We start from the raw sequence: 15,592 nt of genomic DNA, 5'->3' as shown, positions 1-15,592 counted from the left end.
TGTAATAGTACTTGAGGCTTAAGTTTACTTTAGATGATGTGAAGTTTTTCATATTTCTATAGTTTCCTTCAGTATTTAATAGATCAATAACTATTTGTACTTACTAAACAGCAACAAAATATCATTGAATTGTTTTTATGTTGTGTAGAATTTTTTTGGAACCAAAACAAAAAATAGACTATATCAGCTTAAAATGAAAATCTTGAAACATTGGGATGTAAGTTTAGATTCTGCTGTCCTCTTTCTGCATATTCATGGTCTGGAAAGGATACTAACCTTCCTTAATGTTTTAGTTTCCAAATATTTTGCCAACTGTGAATGAACTAGGTCAATGAAGGAAAACATTCTTCCTACAGCCTACATGAATATTTTGCTGTTTGAAAAACTGAACTAGGCCATCAATCATTTTGTTAATATTTGTAGATTCTCTCTCACAGAGTTGGAATATAACTACTTGTAAAACTCCATCAGTTAGTATGTTTCCCCAAATAGTTACCTCATTTCAAATTCTGTTAGTTACTGTTACATATAAGTTAATTTCTGAATGCCTTTGAGAGCAAATAAGATTAGAAAGGAAATTAATTTTATCTAAGCTTATAAAATGACTGAAAAATATTCTTAAGAATCTGGAGTTGTGTCTTGAATATTAAAATTTTAGACATTAGATGTAATTTATGATGATATGTTTCAATATTAACATTTTAAAATAAAACTTTTAAAAATTGCATTCCACTAATAACCCCTATGATTCAAAAAATATTGTTTATAAAGTTACAGATATTAAATTAACTGGTGGTGTTGGGGTGCCTGGGTGGCTCAGTCGGTTAAGCGTCTGACTTCGGCTCAGGTCATGATCTTGCAGTTTGTGAGTTCGAGCCCCATGTCGAGCTCTGTGCTGATAGCTCAGAGCCTGGAGCCTGCTTCAGATTCTGTGTCTCCCCCTCTGTTTGCCCCTCCCCTGCTCATGCTTTGTCTCCAAAAAATAAATAAACGTTAAAAAAAATTTTTTAATTAATTAATTAACTGGTGGTGTTTCATATGTTTACCCACGTGACAACATTTTATCTCTAAAATTAATTTATGGCATTTTATAAACAGTAACAATGGTAACAAGAGCACAGTTTGCCTTCATAGTTAATTTATGTAAACTTAATTTTGGCTGGACCTGTTTTAACATTTTTATTAATTTTGACTCCTGTGAATTTTGATTTTTGGAAGTCATATATTTCCAAATTTAGAAAACAGACCTACAGACCTTTGGATTGGTTATTCCTAGCAAAGTAATTTATTGATATTAGTGATCATATTATTATGTAATAGTTTTTAGGGAATCTAAGAGAATGACTATTTTTATTATAGCAAAGGTGGTTCCAACTGACGGGATTTAAAGTGAAATATTTAATTTTTTTAGACATCTCTTTTTGATGAGGATGTACATTTTTGGTTTAAGATTTTTTTCTGAAAAAAAGCAAAAACATTTTGGATGTGTGTTAGTTCAGGAATATTTTTTTTTAAATTTCCGCTTTATTGATGTATAATTGACATATAAAATTGTAAGAGATTTAAAGTGTACACTGTAGTGATTTGATATACATTGTGAAAGGATTCCCCCATCTAATTAATTAATATATCTATCACCGCACATATTTATTTTTTTCTTGTTATAAAAACATTTAAGTTCTACTCTCTTAGCAAAGTTTGTAGAAATTTTTAATGATGACCACGTCTTGATTCATTTCTTTTCCTTTCAGGTTATTGATCATTAAAATGGCATTGTAAAGGGATGACTCAGAAATAACAGTAAGTCTTAATTATTTGAAAGACATACTTTAATATTGTACTAAAACATATGACAGCATATTTGGCATTTTTTTCCCGTTCTAATTTTGTGGGCTAGTATAGGGCATAGAATGTGAACAGAAACCCCTAGACCTCAAAGTATATTTTTATTTGAAGCCAAAATATTTTTAACTAAACTGTGCTAGTCAATAATTTTTGGATTTGGCAAACTGTAGTACAGTCCTATTTTTGAGAAAAGTCAACAAAGTGTTTCCCTTCTAATTCAATATCCTTATTTTCCCTGAAACAATTTTTCCTTTTGGTGCAAAGGCTTATGAACTTAGTGTTTTTACAGGAACAATAATACATTGTTTCTTTTGCTATGCTGAAAATAATTAATGTTTATGTTGGATTTAAACTTTTGTCAGTCAGAAGATCTACTGACTAAACCAGATGAGATAGATATGATAAGATTTCTTTCTTTATTAGAGTTAGATGATCCCTGTTGGTAATACACTTATATTTCATGTTTATATATTACCATTGCTCTTTTAAGCCATGAATCTTAATATGTTTCATATTTATAATAAGCTATTTTGATCAGCCATATGTTTTCTTCTGAAATGGACATATATCCTACACAATAGACTAGAAGAATATTTTGTCTAGTGGTTATTCATTAGAATAATTTAAAATATCTGCTCTGGCTAAATTATTAACCAATACTTTAACACAGTATTATTTTAATGCAACAGATTTACTTTCTCTCCTGACATTAAAATATATTTTTCTGTTTGTAACATTTCTACCCAAAGACAGTTGGAAAAAAAATGCACTTAACAAAGATAGCCTCAGTAGTAAAACACAGAAAAACAACATTAAATGCAAAATAGTGGGTGAATTTAAATATATGTGTGCACACACAAATACACACACATAGAAATGAAATGGCTAAATAGTAATATATCATTGCATATCTTATAGATATGTAATTATGTATCATATAAGTATATAATGATATAGAATATATTTAAATACATTATATAAGTACATATAAGTAAATTATATAAGTATATGTAAATATTTAAATATATGTGACTATATAGACATATAATTAAAAAAGCAATATGTTGTAAAACTCAAAACAGACTCATACTAACCTTTTCCTCCTCTTAGTCTCCATCCCCCTCCCTGAGATAGTCAATGTCAAAGTGTGCTATGTTCCCCTGTATCTCAGGAGAGTTTCTCCAACCTCAGAAAGCACAGATGCATATCTCTTTTGTCAGAAAGAAGTAGTTTTGCTTCTGATATATTTTTTTTATGACCAAAATATCAAGAACATTGCTCTTCACCTTGTCTTTCATAGCCATCCCTTCAGGTTAATATGCATAACATGCCATATTTTGCCACACTACTTTTAATTAAAACAAAAATCTGGATGTTCACCATCCTTTTTTTATGACAGCCAGAGATGAGAAAATACCTGTATTGCCATGAATGGCAAATCTCAGTGATGTTTTCATTCCAACTCTGAGAGGCATGAAAATGACTCCAAGGCCTATGTTAGAACAGATAGCAAGATTTCTGAAGTGAATAGTAACTCAGTAAACGTGAGTTCTTGTCCTGATCTGTCTGTGATGTGTTGTTACCCATCTCCAATACTATCCGATCCTTATTATAGAATACATGCTGCTCTGATGTAAGGGTGGCATTCTTCAGACACCACAATTGATGAAAAAAAAAAGAATCACGTTATAAAATTACGTGTTTCAGTATAAAGGAATGAGTTAGAGAATGGATTTGCTGTTTTACTACTATCAGTGGTTAAAATATTCAGGATTTTCTTTAAAATTAGGCAATATGAAAGAGAGAAAAATAAATTAAGCCATAGACTTTTATAAATGAACGTAATTCAAGGAAAATAAACAGTGAAAACATAGTTGAGGGTAAATAACATTACTTAAAACATTAAGCGATTTTGTTTAGCATGGCATTGGTCATTAGCTATAGATATGTATAATATAAACTATTATAACGTATATATTCATTATTTAAATATAGTACATGTATACTGATATTTATTATATATTTATATATTTTCTATATTCTATATCTTCCATACTGATAGATGCATCTGACTTTTGACCATAGAATATTTGTATTTTATAAAATTTAAATCCTAACATGACAGTATGACAAACCTAGACTGAACTTTTAAAAAGGTTTTCAAATTAATAAGTTTTAAGTCTCCGTGTGAGAGTATGGTGTTTGCGTATGTATTCATAGCATTGAGCCTGCATTTGGAGTTAACACTGTGGATCAGGCAGTTTTAGCCCAGCTGAAGTATGAAGAGAAAATTGACAAGAATGATTTAATTCGGTCTACCAATATTTATTGAACATTTACTATGCACTACATAGGCTTCTAAGTAGTGCATTTACATAGATGTAAGTCCCGACAAGCATGGGTCTTACATTCTTATGGCCATGATGGAGGCAGAGGAAGGGCAGACGTTAAACCAACGATCAAACAGATAAAAAATATACTGTTTTGTGATGAATAAAGTTGAGTGGGAGACTTGGGGGAAGGTATCCTCTCTTTGAGGCTGGGGAAGACTTTTCTGAGTTAGGAGCATATGAGAAGAGACTTGCTATGCACTTGTCTAGGAAAGAGCATCCCAGCAGAGGGAAGAACCCAAGTCAAGTTTCCAAGGAGAAAGTATGCGGCATATTAGAGCAATACCCAAGTGTCCAATATGGTGGGGCAAGCCCATGTAAAGTTCTTCTTGGTCCTGTCAAGAATATTGGATTTTTTTTCTAAGTCAAATGGGAAGCCATCCATCAGAGGCTATTGATCAGAGATGTGAATTGATTTAGATTTTTAAGAGTTCACTTTGTTGTGTAAAGAATAGCCTAAGAGAGAAAGGGAAGATTAGTTAAATACTTATGATAGTACTTCAGAAGAGTAGACTTCTTTAGGCTAGGTGCTTTTAAATAGAATGATTTAAATCTGTTGCTTCTTTAGTCTAGTTTCCTGAGGACTGCTTTTTAACAAAGGGTTTATTTGGTACACAAATTAGTGTTAATAGGTTTTTTTATTGTGTGTGTGTGTGTGTGTGTGTGTGTGTGTGTGTATTGTTTTGTTCTTTTCGGTGTTATGTTCTTTTTAGCCTGATGAGTAGTGCTAATTTTAACTTAAGTTTCAAATACTGATTGATATTTATAACATACACCTTTAATGTGGTTACAAAATAAACAAAAACAGACCATTAAGCCAAATGAAGAAATAATATAGATAAAATGTTCCAGTTTTCTGATCTAGGTCTGATAACCCAATTTATATACCTTAGAAATTTTACCTATCTTGTGTGTAAATAAACTGGATAATTGCAACATATTCCATATTTTTTACATTAAAGTAGAAGAAAAAAGTGGAATTTATATTTGTAATCATAGAAGGTGTTAGTAATACTCTGGAACGTAAAGCAACTTCGTGAGTGCTTGTCTTTCAGTAAACATTTACAATTTAATGATAAATACATTTGCATATCTAAGGCCAAATTTGAAATAGTCTGATGTGATGCTGCAATTCCTTCTGGTCTCAGCTAAATTGCATGTGATTAACGTTGACACTGAACTCATTTTGGATTTTAAATGTAAAACATATGTGGCAAAAGCTGGTTTCACATATGTGAAACACCTCAAAGCTGTATATATCAATATTTATTTAGGTCCACTTTCATAAGTCTTTGCGTAATGATCCTAAAATTAAATTACTGGCCTTTAGAAAGTTACTATGACAATGTCCAAACAGAATTGAGATCTCACAAATAAAATCCTGAGTTAAGGCCTCTTTGCCATCAACCTAGCACTAAAGTGTCTTCTGAAAGATGTCACCATGAAAAAAAGAAAGAAAGAAAGAAAGATATCACCATGGAGAGGTGTTTGTTTGGCCTTTCATCCTGCTAGCGAACGAGTGTATACAGTTCAGCTGATGTCTTAGAAGCTGTTACATTGTGCACGCAGAGACAAGGGTTCTGCTTTTCTTGCTAACCAGTATAAATTGCTGTTGTTTAATCTCTAGATCTGGCCCTTGAAGAGGTTATGGTCATGAGTACTCATCTGGGAGACGAAAAGACAGAGTCAGGGTGGGAGAGGGGGACAGAGAGAAGGAAGGCAAGGGCTCAAGAGAACCACAGATGGGAGGAAAGGATCTACCTCTGTGCCGGGGAGTCTCAGATGGTGAACATCGATCTCATGGTGCGGTTAAATCCAGTGTTGAAATAGAACTATTTTCTTACTACATACATAGTATGTAAATGCAAACTAACTATAGTATTCTGGATAACCAAAGAAACCACATTTAAAAAGAAAAGTAAAGGGGCGCCTGGGTGGCTCAGTCGGTGAAGCATCTGACTTAGGCTCAGGTCATGATCTCACGGTTTGTGAGTTCGAGCCCTGCATTGGGCTCTGTGTTGACATCTCAGAACCTGAAGCCTGCTTCAGATTCTGTGTCTCCCTCTTTCTCTTTCCCTTCCTTGCTCTCTCTCTGTCTCTGTCTCTCTGTCTCAAAAATAAATAAACATTAAAAAAAATTTAAAAAAAGAAAAGTAAAATAGTCTACTTTTTTAGACTGAATGAAACACCTCCACTTGGTCTTCAAGTTGGCCCCTTCCCTAGAGATTTTGCCAATGGTAAAACTTAACAAGTCTTGATTTTTACTACATTTGGTTGCTTAAAACCTTACCAGCTCCCAGTGGATGCAGCTTCACCTGCTGGGAAATGAGAGCCACGCCACTGAAACTGTGGTCCATTGGCCAGATCCTTCTGAGAATGGTTTGATACCACTTAGAAAACACAGAAGTTTGAAAATTAAAAGCAACCATTTAAAAATTTTTATAAAACTTTAACAGTCATTTTGTGCCTGTTGCCTCAATAAAATATGGCTGTGTTAATTTTTTTTTATTTCTTTAGCTATTTATTGTTAGTGTGAATTTTAAAATATCAGTTCATGACTACTTGGGAAAGAATAATAGTCTGGCTCTTCACCAGGATTAGTCTGAGAAGCACTGGGCTAAATCTGATCAATAGTAAAGTGTATTGTTTTTCTACTACCTCGAAGCATCAAGATTGTAATGAAGTTGCTTAATTATATCCCCAAAGGATCTCATATTTGATTAACAGATTTCTTCCTTTCTTTAAGATAATTGTTAAATATTTATGTGAGAACATTCTGCATGCAAGAAGTCATATTTAAACACTAAATGGAATGTCAATAGAACTGCATTTATAAAACTCTAATTTTATTTTACTTTAAACCCAATTTCTCCTTGCTGTTACTGCTTAACTGCTAGAGTACATAGTATTTGTATGTGGTGATCTCTAAAAATTTATTACAAAACTTAAGAAATACTAACTTATGAATTCAATATATGATTTCTCCTGAAAATCTTGAATTTCTGCACTTAGAAATTATACATGTATGGTCTTGGATAAAGACCAAAAAATTGAAAGATCTCTTCATAAACTGGAATAAGGAAATAATTTATTGACTGTTATGTTTACAAAGTATCTTATTTTAGCAACCACTTGTCTGTTTTCCAATTCTTACAAGTGAAAATTATTCCTGATAGCTGATTCTTACAGCTAAGGGTAAGAGATATGCAAACAAGACTGCTTTTAATTTTGGAAAGCAAGCCAAACGAAATTTAAACATAGACATCAATAGAGAAAAGTGTTCTCTAATTTGTCACTAAGTCCTTGCTCTTATATTAAAACCAGCAATTCATGAAACCCTCACAAAGAGTCATTGTTTGCTGTGCGTGTGGCAAGCTGGTAATTGCTTTATAAAATGTATTATTAAATTGCTGTTACTGCCATCTAGTGGGAAAAAATAATCCATGTCACCATGTCAAGGATTGTATCCAAAGCCCTAAAGTTCTAGGACTAAAGGGAAAACCACCTTGTGTGCGTATTGCAGGAAGTAAAACAGCAAACAAAGGTATGCCTTGGAACATAATAGATATCTAGTCCCTGAATGAGTTAAAGAGGTCTGTGGGGAGACAAAAGGGTGTGAAGGGGTGCGTGCATTTAGGATTCATTTTGTGTAGAACCAAGTAACACATAAAATGTGATGCCCCACTGAATATAGCAAGGTTACAGAACATTTTTATTACTGTATACTTATTTTTTTTTACCTGTTGGAATGTAGATTAAGTGGTTTGCATACGCTTTGTCTTAAAAATTAAGATACCTTAGATCAGTTCTTCTCAAACTTTAAGGGACATAGGAATCCATCACCTAGAAATATCATTGTAATGCAGATTCAGACTCAATACCACATTGCCTGAGACTTGGCACTTCTAATGGCTCTCAAGTGATGTCCATGTTGCTGTTTGTGATGAGGCCATACTTTGAGCAGTTAGATCCTTTCAGTAGGTTATCATGGGGAAGGTGTCCAGAAATGAAGCAGACCCCCCACAAAGTACACTTCACTGTGTCTCATCTTGTTATAATCTAGTAGAGTAGTTCTTTCAATGGCCTGTAGAGTCCAATTGCTAAATTTGTTTCTTGACTCTGTTGCTTGCTATGTGGGTAACCTTGGGCAAGATACGTAGCTAACATCTCTAAGCCTCAATTTCATAGTTGGTAAAATAAAATAGCAGTCATACTAGCATCCCATGGTTTTTATGGGGAATAAATGCGCTAAAAAAATCTCATAACAAGCCATAGGAAATTCCCTTTTTAGAGATTAAAAATAAGCATCCACAATTTTATATAGTTAAAACTAACTGTTTACATTATGTAGCATAATGTCTAACACACATAGTGGCTGATAAATGTTAGTATCACCAACATGTGTCACAGAGTAAATTTTTGGACATATGAGTATACTCACACTCTTGAAAGTTGTATTCAAAGAAGAGAGAATTTGAAATTTCCATAAAAAAAAGCTTGATGTAAACATGTGAGAGACGTTGTCTTGAGGTTTCACTGAAAGATAAAATGGCTAAGAAATTTGTGAATTACCTTGTAAACAAATCCGGTTAGGTGTGGGAAATAAAAAGAACCATATTCAATAAGAAACATTGGGATTATTTACTTTTGCCTTTTTGTACTACCTGGAACCTAGTCTGGAATGGAAGTGGAATGCATTTATTTTTTTTTATTTTTTTCAACATTTATTTAGTTTTGAGAGAGAGAGAGAGACAGTGCGAGCAGGGGAGGGGCAGAGAGAGAGGGAGACACAGAATCTGAGGCAGCTTCCAGGCTCTGAGCTGTCAGCACAGAGCCACCGCAGGGTTCAAACTCACGAACCGCGAAATCAGCCGAAGTTGGACACTGAACTGACTGAGCCACCCAGGCACCCCAGAATGCATTAATTTTTTAGTGCAGTTTTAAGTTCAGAGAAAAATGGAAAAGAAGGTATGGAGATTTCCCATATATCTCCTCCCCCCACACAAGTGTAGACGCTTCCATTTCTAAAGTCCCCACCAGAGTGGTACTTTTGTCACAGCTAATAAACCTATGTTGACACGTCATTGTAAGTCAAAATCCATAGTTTACATTAGGGCTTACTCTTTATTGTGTTCTATAGATTTGGACAAATGTATAATGACATGTATTTACCATTAAAGTATCAGACAGAATAATTTCACAGCCCTAAACCTCCTGTGTGCTCTGCCTTTTCATCCCCCTCCTCTCTATTAACCCCTGATCTTTTGACTGTTTCCATAGCTCTGCCTTTTTTAGAACGTCATATAGTTGGAGTCGTGCAGTATATGGCCCTTTCAGATTGGCTTCTTTCACACAGCAATATACATTTATTGTCTTTTTATGGCTTGATAGCTCATTTCTTTTTAGTGTTGAATAATATTCCATTGTCTGGATGTACCACAGTTTATTGATCTGGGAAATGCATTTTTATTCAGCACCAAATTCATATCACGCAGCAGCACATATAAAGTGTAAGGACATAAAAGGGCATAGATTCTGGATAAATTTAATATTATTATAAATCTGTTGTCGGAAAACAGGCCATCAAATATATGAGCTGTCATGTCTTTCTTATGCTATATTTTACATGGTTTAATAAGCTATGTTACATTTCTTTGTTGTATGCTTAATTATAAAAATGTGTGATAAATTATTCATATTTACATAGTTTTGCTTCAAAAAATAAGATTTTAGCATTGTAATTGATGAAACGATGATAACTTTCATCCATTTAGATGAAGTCATTTCTAGTTAATTTTTTTAATTTCTGTTTTCTTTTGAGTAAAGTTAGTACCTTTGCTTATATGAATAGATATTTTTAAATTTTGTCCCTCAGTTTTGTTTTGTTTTTTAAGTTTATTTATTTTGAGAGAGAGAGAGAGGAGGAGGAGAGTGTATACACACGAGCAGGGGAGGGACAGAGAGAGGGAGAGAGAGAATCTCAAGCAAGATTCACACTGTCAACAGAGCTTGACTCAGGCTCAAAGTTATGAACCATGAGATCATGACCTGAGCTGAAATTAAGAGTCAGATGCTTAACCAACTGAGCCACTCAGGCACCCCTGACTCTCAGGTTTTAAGCTTTGCCTAAGTGTACTTATTTTTGCTTTTATAAAGTATTGTTGGTGAACTGGAGAGAAGTATGTAAAGAATTACAAAAATCTAAATTTTTAAATTATGGGTTACAGTCAGGGTAAGATGTTATTAATGTAAATTTATGTTAATGAGTATTTATACATGCTTCAAGTGAGACATAACATATTTTAACTCTGAAAATTCTTTCTCTAAAATTTGAGAATTTGAAATTTTTCCAACCATTTCATGTACATAAATGGTGAGTTAAAAACTAGTTTTATAATAAAAGTAATTTTTATTACCATGTACTTTAATGACTCATGTTCTAAGTTGCAAGGATAATGGCAAGAAAAATGTAATCTATCCCATATGGACAGCCTAATGCAGTTAAATTAACCATATTTACTGGATGATGTAATTCAAGCTGATATTATATAAAGGGATCAAGGCTTACTGAATTCTAGTCCCTAAAGATGCAATACATGGGATCTGTATTGGATACATATTCAGATACATAATATTCTGGATGCATAAATAAGAATTGGAAATAGGAACTTGAACAGAGTTATTTACCTAAGTTTATAGCAATATTATTTGTGAAAACCATTATTGTGTTGAAAGATTCAAGTGTTCAATGACACATGAATGAAAAAACCAAATGTGGTATATACATATGCTAGAATATTATTCAGCCTTAAAAGGAATGGAATTCTGATACATAGTATAGCATGGATGATCCTTGAAGACATTATATTGAGTGAAATAAACCAGATATACAAGAATAGATACTGTATGTTTCCAGTTATGTAAGGTAAGGAGAATAGTCAAATCCATAAAGACAGGAAGTAGAACAGTGGTTACCGGGGGCCCAGGGAAGGGTGAGAGGGGGAGTTACTGTTTAATGTGTACAGATTTTCAGCTTGGGATGATGAAGGAATTCTGGAGATATTTGGTGGTGATGGCTGCACTACAGTGTAAATGTGCCTAATGCCACTGAACTATACTTAAATGGTTAAACTGATAAATTCTATAATATTATGTATATTTTAGCATATTAATAACATTCTAAAAAAGACTAACAAAGTCCCAGGTATAATACCACATAGAGGTGTTTTTTAGGAACCACACAATTCATCAAAAAAACAAAACAAAACAAAATTAGTCTAGTCTTATACCTGTACTCCCAAATTTGAGTATGAATTTATGTTTGCCACATGTTAAGATAGATAAAGGAAAAAAAAAAAGAAAGTGAAGCTTTCTCTACAAAGTTCAATGCCAGTCTTCTATGATAAAGAGTAAGAGTGAATATGATCACACACAAAGAATGTAGAAAGTAAGGCAGGAAAGCACTTACCTGAATCCCCTTGGGCAACATTAATTAGCACTCAGTATATCTCAGCTTCCTCTTTATAAGATTGGACACTATGGAAATTACAGGAGAATTAAAGACACCCATCATCATCTCAGACACATAGCAAGTTCTGAATGATGAATGCTTATAATTGTTCTTTCCCTGCTGTTGTAATTGTTCCTGCTGGAGCTTTCAAGATATAGAAATATAAATTTGGCATAAATAATAAATTCAACTCAGTACTGTTCCATAAATCTATGGAGTATAGAGTCACAAAAAATGTGCTTTAGGACAAAAATACAAATATGTTATAAAAGATTAAACACAAGTATGAAAGCCAGAAGTTCACTCCTACCTTTTACACTCTGTCCCTACTATCAGAGAGATAGAATTAATAATAATATCACCAAAATATTCCATTATGGCATTTCCAGCTTACTATGTAATTTCACATGTGACTTCATTTCACCATCACATCAACCCCTTCAAAATCTCTCTGACCAAACGTCACTTTACTTTATTTTTAAAGAGGGCTTCGTGCCCAACATAGAATCCAACATGGGGCTTACGCTCACGACCCTGAGACCAAGACCAGAACTGAGATCAAAAGTCAGACACTTAACTGACTGAGCTATCCAGGCACCCGGGCAAAATGTTATTTTAAAAATTCATTGAAAAATAGGGGCACCTGGGTGGCTCAGTCAGTTAAGCGTCAGACTCTTGATTTCGGCTCAGGTCACGATCTCATGGTCGTGGGGTCAAGCCCCACATCAGACTCCTGCTGAGCGTGGAGCCTGCTTAAGATTCTCTCTCCCTCTGCCCCTCTCTTCTACTCACACACTCTCTCTCAAATGAATAAATAAATAAATAAATAGTAAAAAACAATAAAAAAAAAGTAACCATAAAAATTCCCAAAATAAAGCAGAGATACACGATTGGCAAAGTCATAAGGTTAGTAAGTGACACAGTGAGGACTGAGCACCAGGACTTCTCATTCCAAGTCCAACATCTTCTTCATGCCCTGCTGCATATTGTACAGTAGGTATGGACCAAGTATTGGAAATCTTGTGTTTTCATCATATTGGATTCTTAGTCCATGAGTTTATTGAAGGTAAAAATGGTGACAAAGAATACCTTAATTCACAACTTAAAGTTTCTTTCAATAGAAATTCTTTTTTTTTTAAGTTTATTTATTTTGAGAGAGAGGGCACAAGTGGGGGAGGAACAGAGAGAGAGGGACAGAGAGAGAATCCCAAGCAAGTTCTGCACAGCACAGAGATTGATGTAGGGCTCAAACTCACCAACTGTGAGATCATGATCTGAGCCAAAATCAAGAGTCAGATGCTCAACAGACTGAGCCACCCAGGCACCCCTCGACAGAAATTCTTCTACATAGGTGCTCCAATCAATGGAAAGTTATACTTCTCAGTAGCAGCTTCAGTTTTGACAATCCTAAGGGGCAGAGACTTGAAATTTCAGCAGATTTTAGATAAAATAATTTTTAGCCCTAAATTTTAAAGTGCCAGTTTTGGGGGGCGCCTGGGTGGCGCAGTCGGTTAAGCGTCCGACTTCAGCCAGGTCACGATCTCGCGGTCCGTGAGTTCGAGTCCCGCGTCAGGCTCTGGGCTGATGGCTCGGAGCCTGGAGCCTGTTTCCGATTCTGTGTCTCCCTCTCTCTCTGCCCCTCCCCCGTTCATGCTCTGTCTCTCTCTGTCCCAAAAATAAAAAATAAATAAAAAAAATAAAGTTGAAAAAAAAAAAGTGCCAGTTTTGAAGCTGGTAGCAAGAGTTGAATTGCAAATCTCTCACAATGCCACCATGGAAAGACATAATACACACAATTTTGAATATCTCCTTTAAAAATTTTTTTGCTATGCATATATATTTTTCCAGATACAAATTTGTCTAAGCAGTATAATCATTGTCTTCCTTCTTATTTTGGATTGCTCTTTCATTTCTATTCCCCAAGGTTTTGCTTTATGGACGTGCAGGCAGATTTTTACCATCACACCTCCATCTAGAATTGTTCATATATGATCAGTGCTCTGAAACTCTGGTTATCAGCATTATTTTACTTTAGAAAACACGCTGGTTTGGTTTTATGTGGGAACGTTTTATAACTGGATTGCTGTGCTGATGCAGTATGTTGGTGAGCAATGGTTTGAAGACCACATTTATTGTATAAACGTTTACGTATTTTGTTTCTGTACTTCTTTGTAAGATTAGAATTTTTTTCAGTATGGGTGTAGAGAGGGACTGTCATTTGTTGTGTTAATTGTTCCATACCACCGTAAAGTTTATTATTTCTCCAAAGGAAATGGAAACTTTGTTCTTTAAAAATACCTGTGTAAAACCCAAATGACTTCCCCTGCGTTTAGAATACTCCATTTTCTAGATAGATGATATAAAAAACCTGAATGTGTACAGCCAATCTTGTATTAGGCAACAACTCCAGGGACCAGCAAAATTGGCTGCCTGAGAAAGATGTATAGTTAAAGATTGAGCGAAAGTGTCCTTGAAATTTAGAATACATTTAAAGCAGCATATAAATCATCAATGATCCGTGTAGCTGATGACAGGAAGAAGACAAAATTTAAAATTAACCTGAAAAATGGACTTTAGGTAAGATCCTAAAGAAAAAAACATAGAAGCAAAGTTTATTGCTTCAGATTACTGATGTAAAATTCTGCTAGATAGTGTGCTAATTATATGACACCAAAATAATAGCAAGAGTTAATGAAAATGTTGCTCAATAAATTGTTAAATATTGTATCTGTTTTATGAATGGTAAATGTTTATGGTGAAAATGGAAAATGCAGCTGAACAAGAAATAGGGAAATTATTCATAATCACTGCTTTGAATGTAAGCTATACTCATTTTGGTATACAATGTTTCATACATTTTTCTATGCATATATACATCTTTACATACATCAGTTGGTCCATATTGTATGCGTTCTTTTATAATCAGCATTTTTAATGTATACTAGAGATAACTTTTGATATCTATAGTTGTTGAGAATTTTGAGTATTTTTTAATAAGCAACATAATTAATACTTAAGAATGTAGCCCCTCCCTGTTGATTTTCACAAAATATCTATTTGGAAAAGATAGGAAAGTACCTTCTGACATAGTGTTTTCCTGGTAACCCCACACATGTTCCTTGCAGCCCAGGGGATTGTGGGTGTAACCTTCCAGCATGGCATCTGTGTTTAAGCTGTAGGTCCTGAGCACATTTTAAAACCATTGTGGACAGTGGAGATTGGGCATGTTGGGGAGCTGAGACCAGCCAACTTGAAGGACATGTAGAATATAGGGATAAGCCTGCTTTAAAGGGACGTGAAGAGGAACTAGAAAGTACTTTCATATTAGGGAGGATGACCTCAGGCAGAGGTGTCAAAAATTGGAGAAGCATGAATTGTCACAGCGTGCAGTTCGTCTGTCTGTAAACTCGATGACAACTAAGGTCCAGGATCTAAGAGACTATAAAATAGATATGAGCCATAATAACAGATTTTAAAAGTCCTTCCCATCTATTAATTCTATTCATAGTTACTGAGCATGAGATGACTACACACTATCTCTAGCTTCAAGCAGTTTATAATCTATACAGTGTAATAAGACATGATTGTCCAGTGAGGTAGTACAAGGCAGTATATATGCCATGTGATCTAGGAGTACGTGCTATAGGAATTCATGTAATGACTTCTGACTTTGGCAATGTAGAAATTTATGATGACAATAGCAACTGATATTGACAAGTATTTTATAAGCTTCATTGAAGTTTAGCCTCACAGCAACAGTATGAGATAAGCTGTTATTATCAGGAAGACAGTGTGTATGGTGGTTACAGTCTCGGAGCCAGAATGTCTGGGATTGTATCCCAGCCAC

At 34.3% G+C, this 15,592-nt stretch overlaps 1 long non-coding RNA gene across 3 annotated transcripts in view; it reads left to right on the top strand.

Annotated features, from left to right (window-relative positions):
• Nucleotides 1–15,592, top strand: part of LOC125920807 (uncharacterized) — a 329,534-nt gene that overhangs the window by 137,911 nt on the left and 176,031 nt on the right. For all 3 annotated transcript variants that reach the window (XR_007457205.1, XR_007457203.1, XR_007457204.1), the window contains one exon: nucleotides 1,752–1,800. This is a non-coding gene — a long non-coding RNA (uncharacterized LOC125920807). The remainder of the gene's footprint in view (nucleotides 1–1,751; nucleotides 1,801–15,592) is intronic.

This window comes from Panthera uncia, chromosome C2 (assembly GCF_023721935.1).
Source record: "Panthera uncia isolate 11264 chromosome C2, Puncia_PCG_1.0, whole genome shotgun sequence".
In the NCBI taxonomy this organism is placed as follows: domain Eukaryota; kingdom Metazoa; phylum Chordata; class Mammalia; order Carnivora; family Felidae; genus Panthera; species Panthera uncia.
This window is presented reverse-complemented; position numbering and strand designations above follow the sequence as displayed.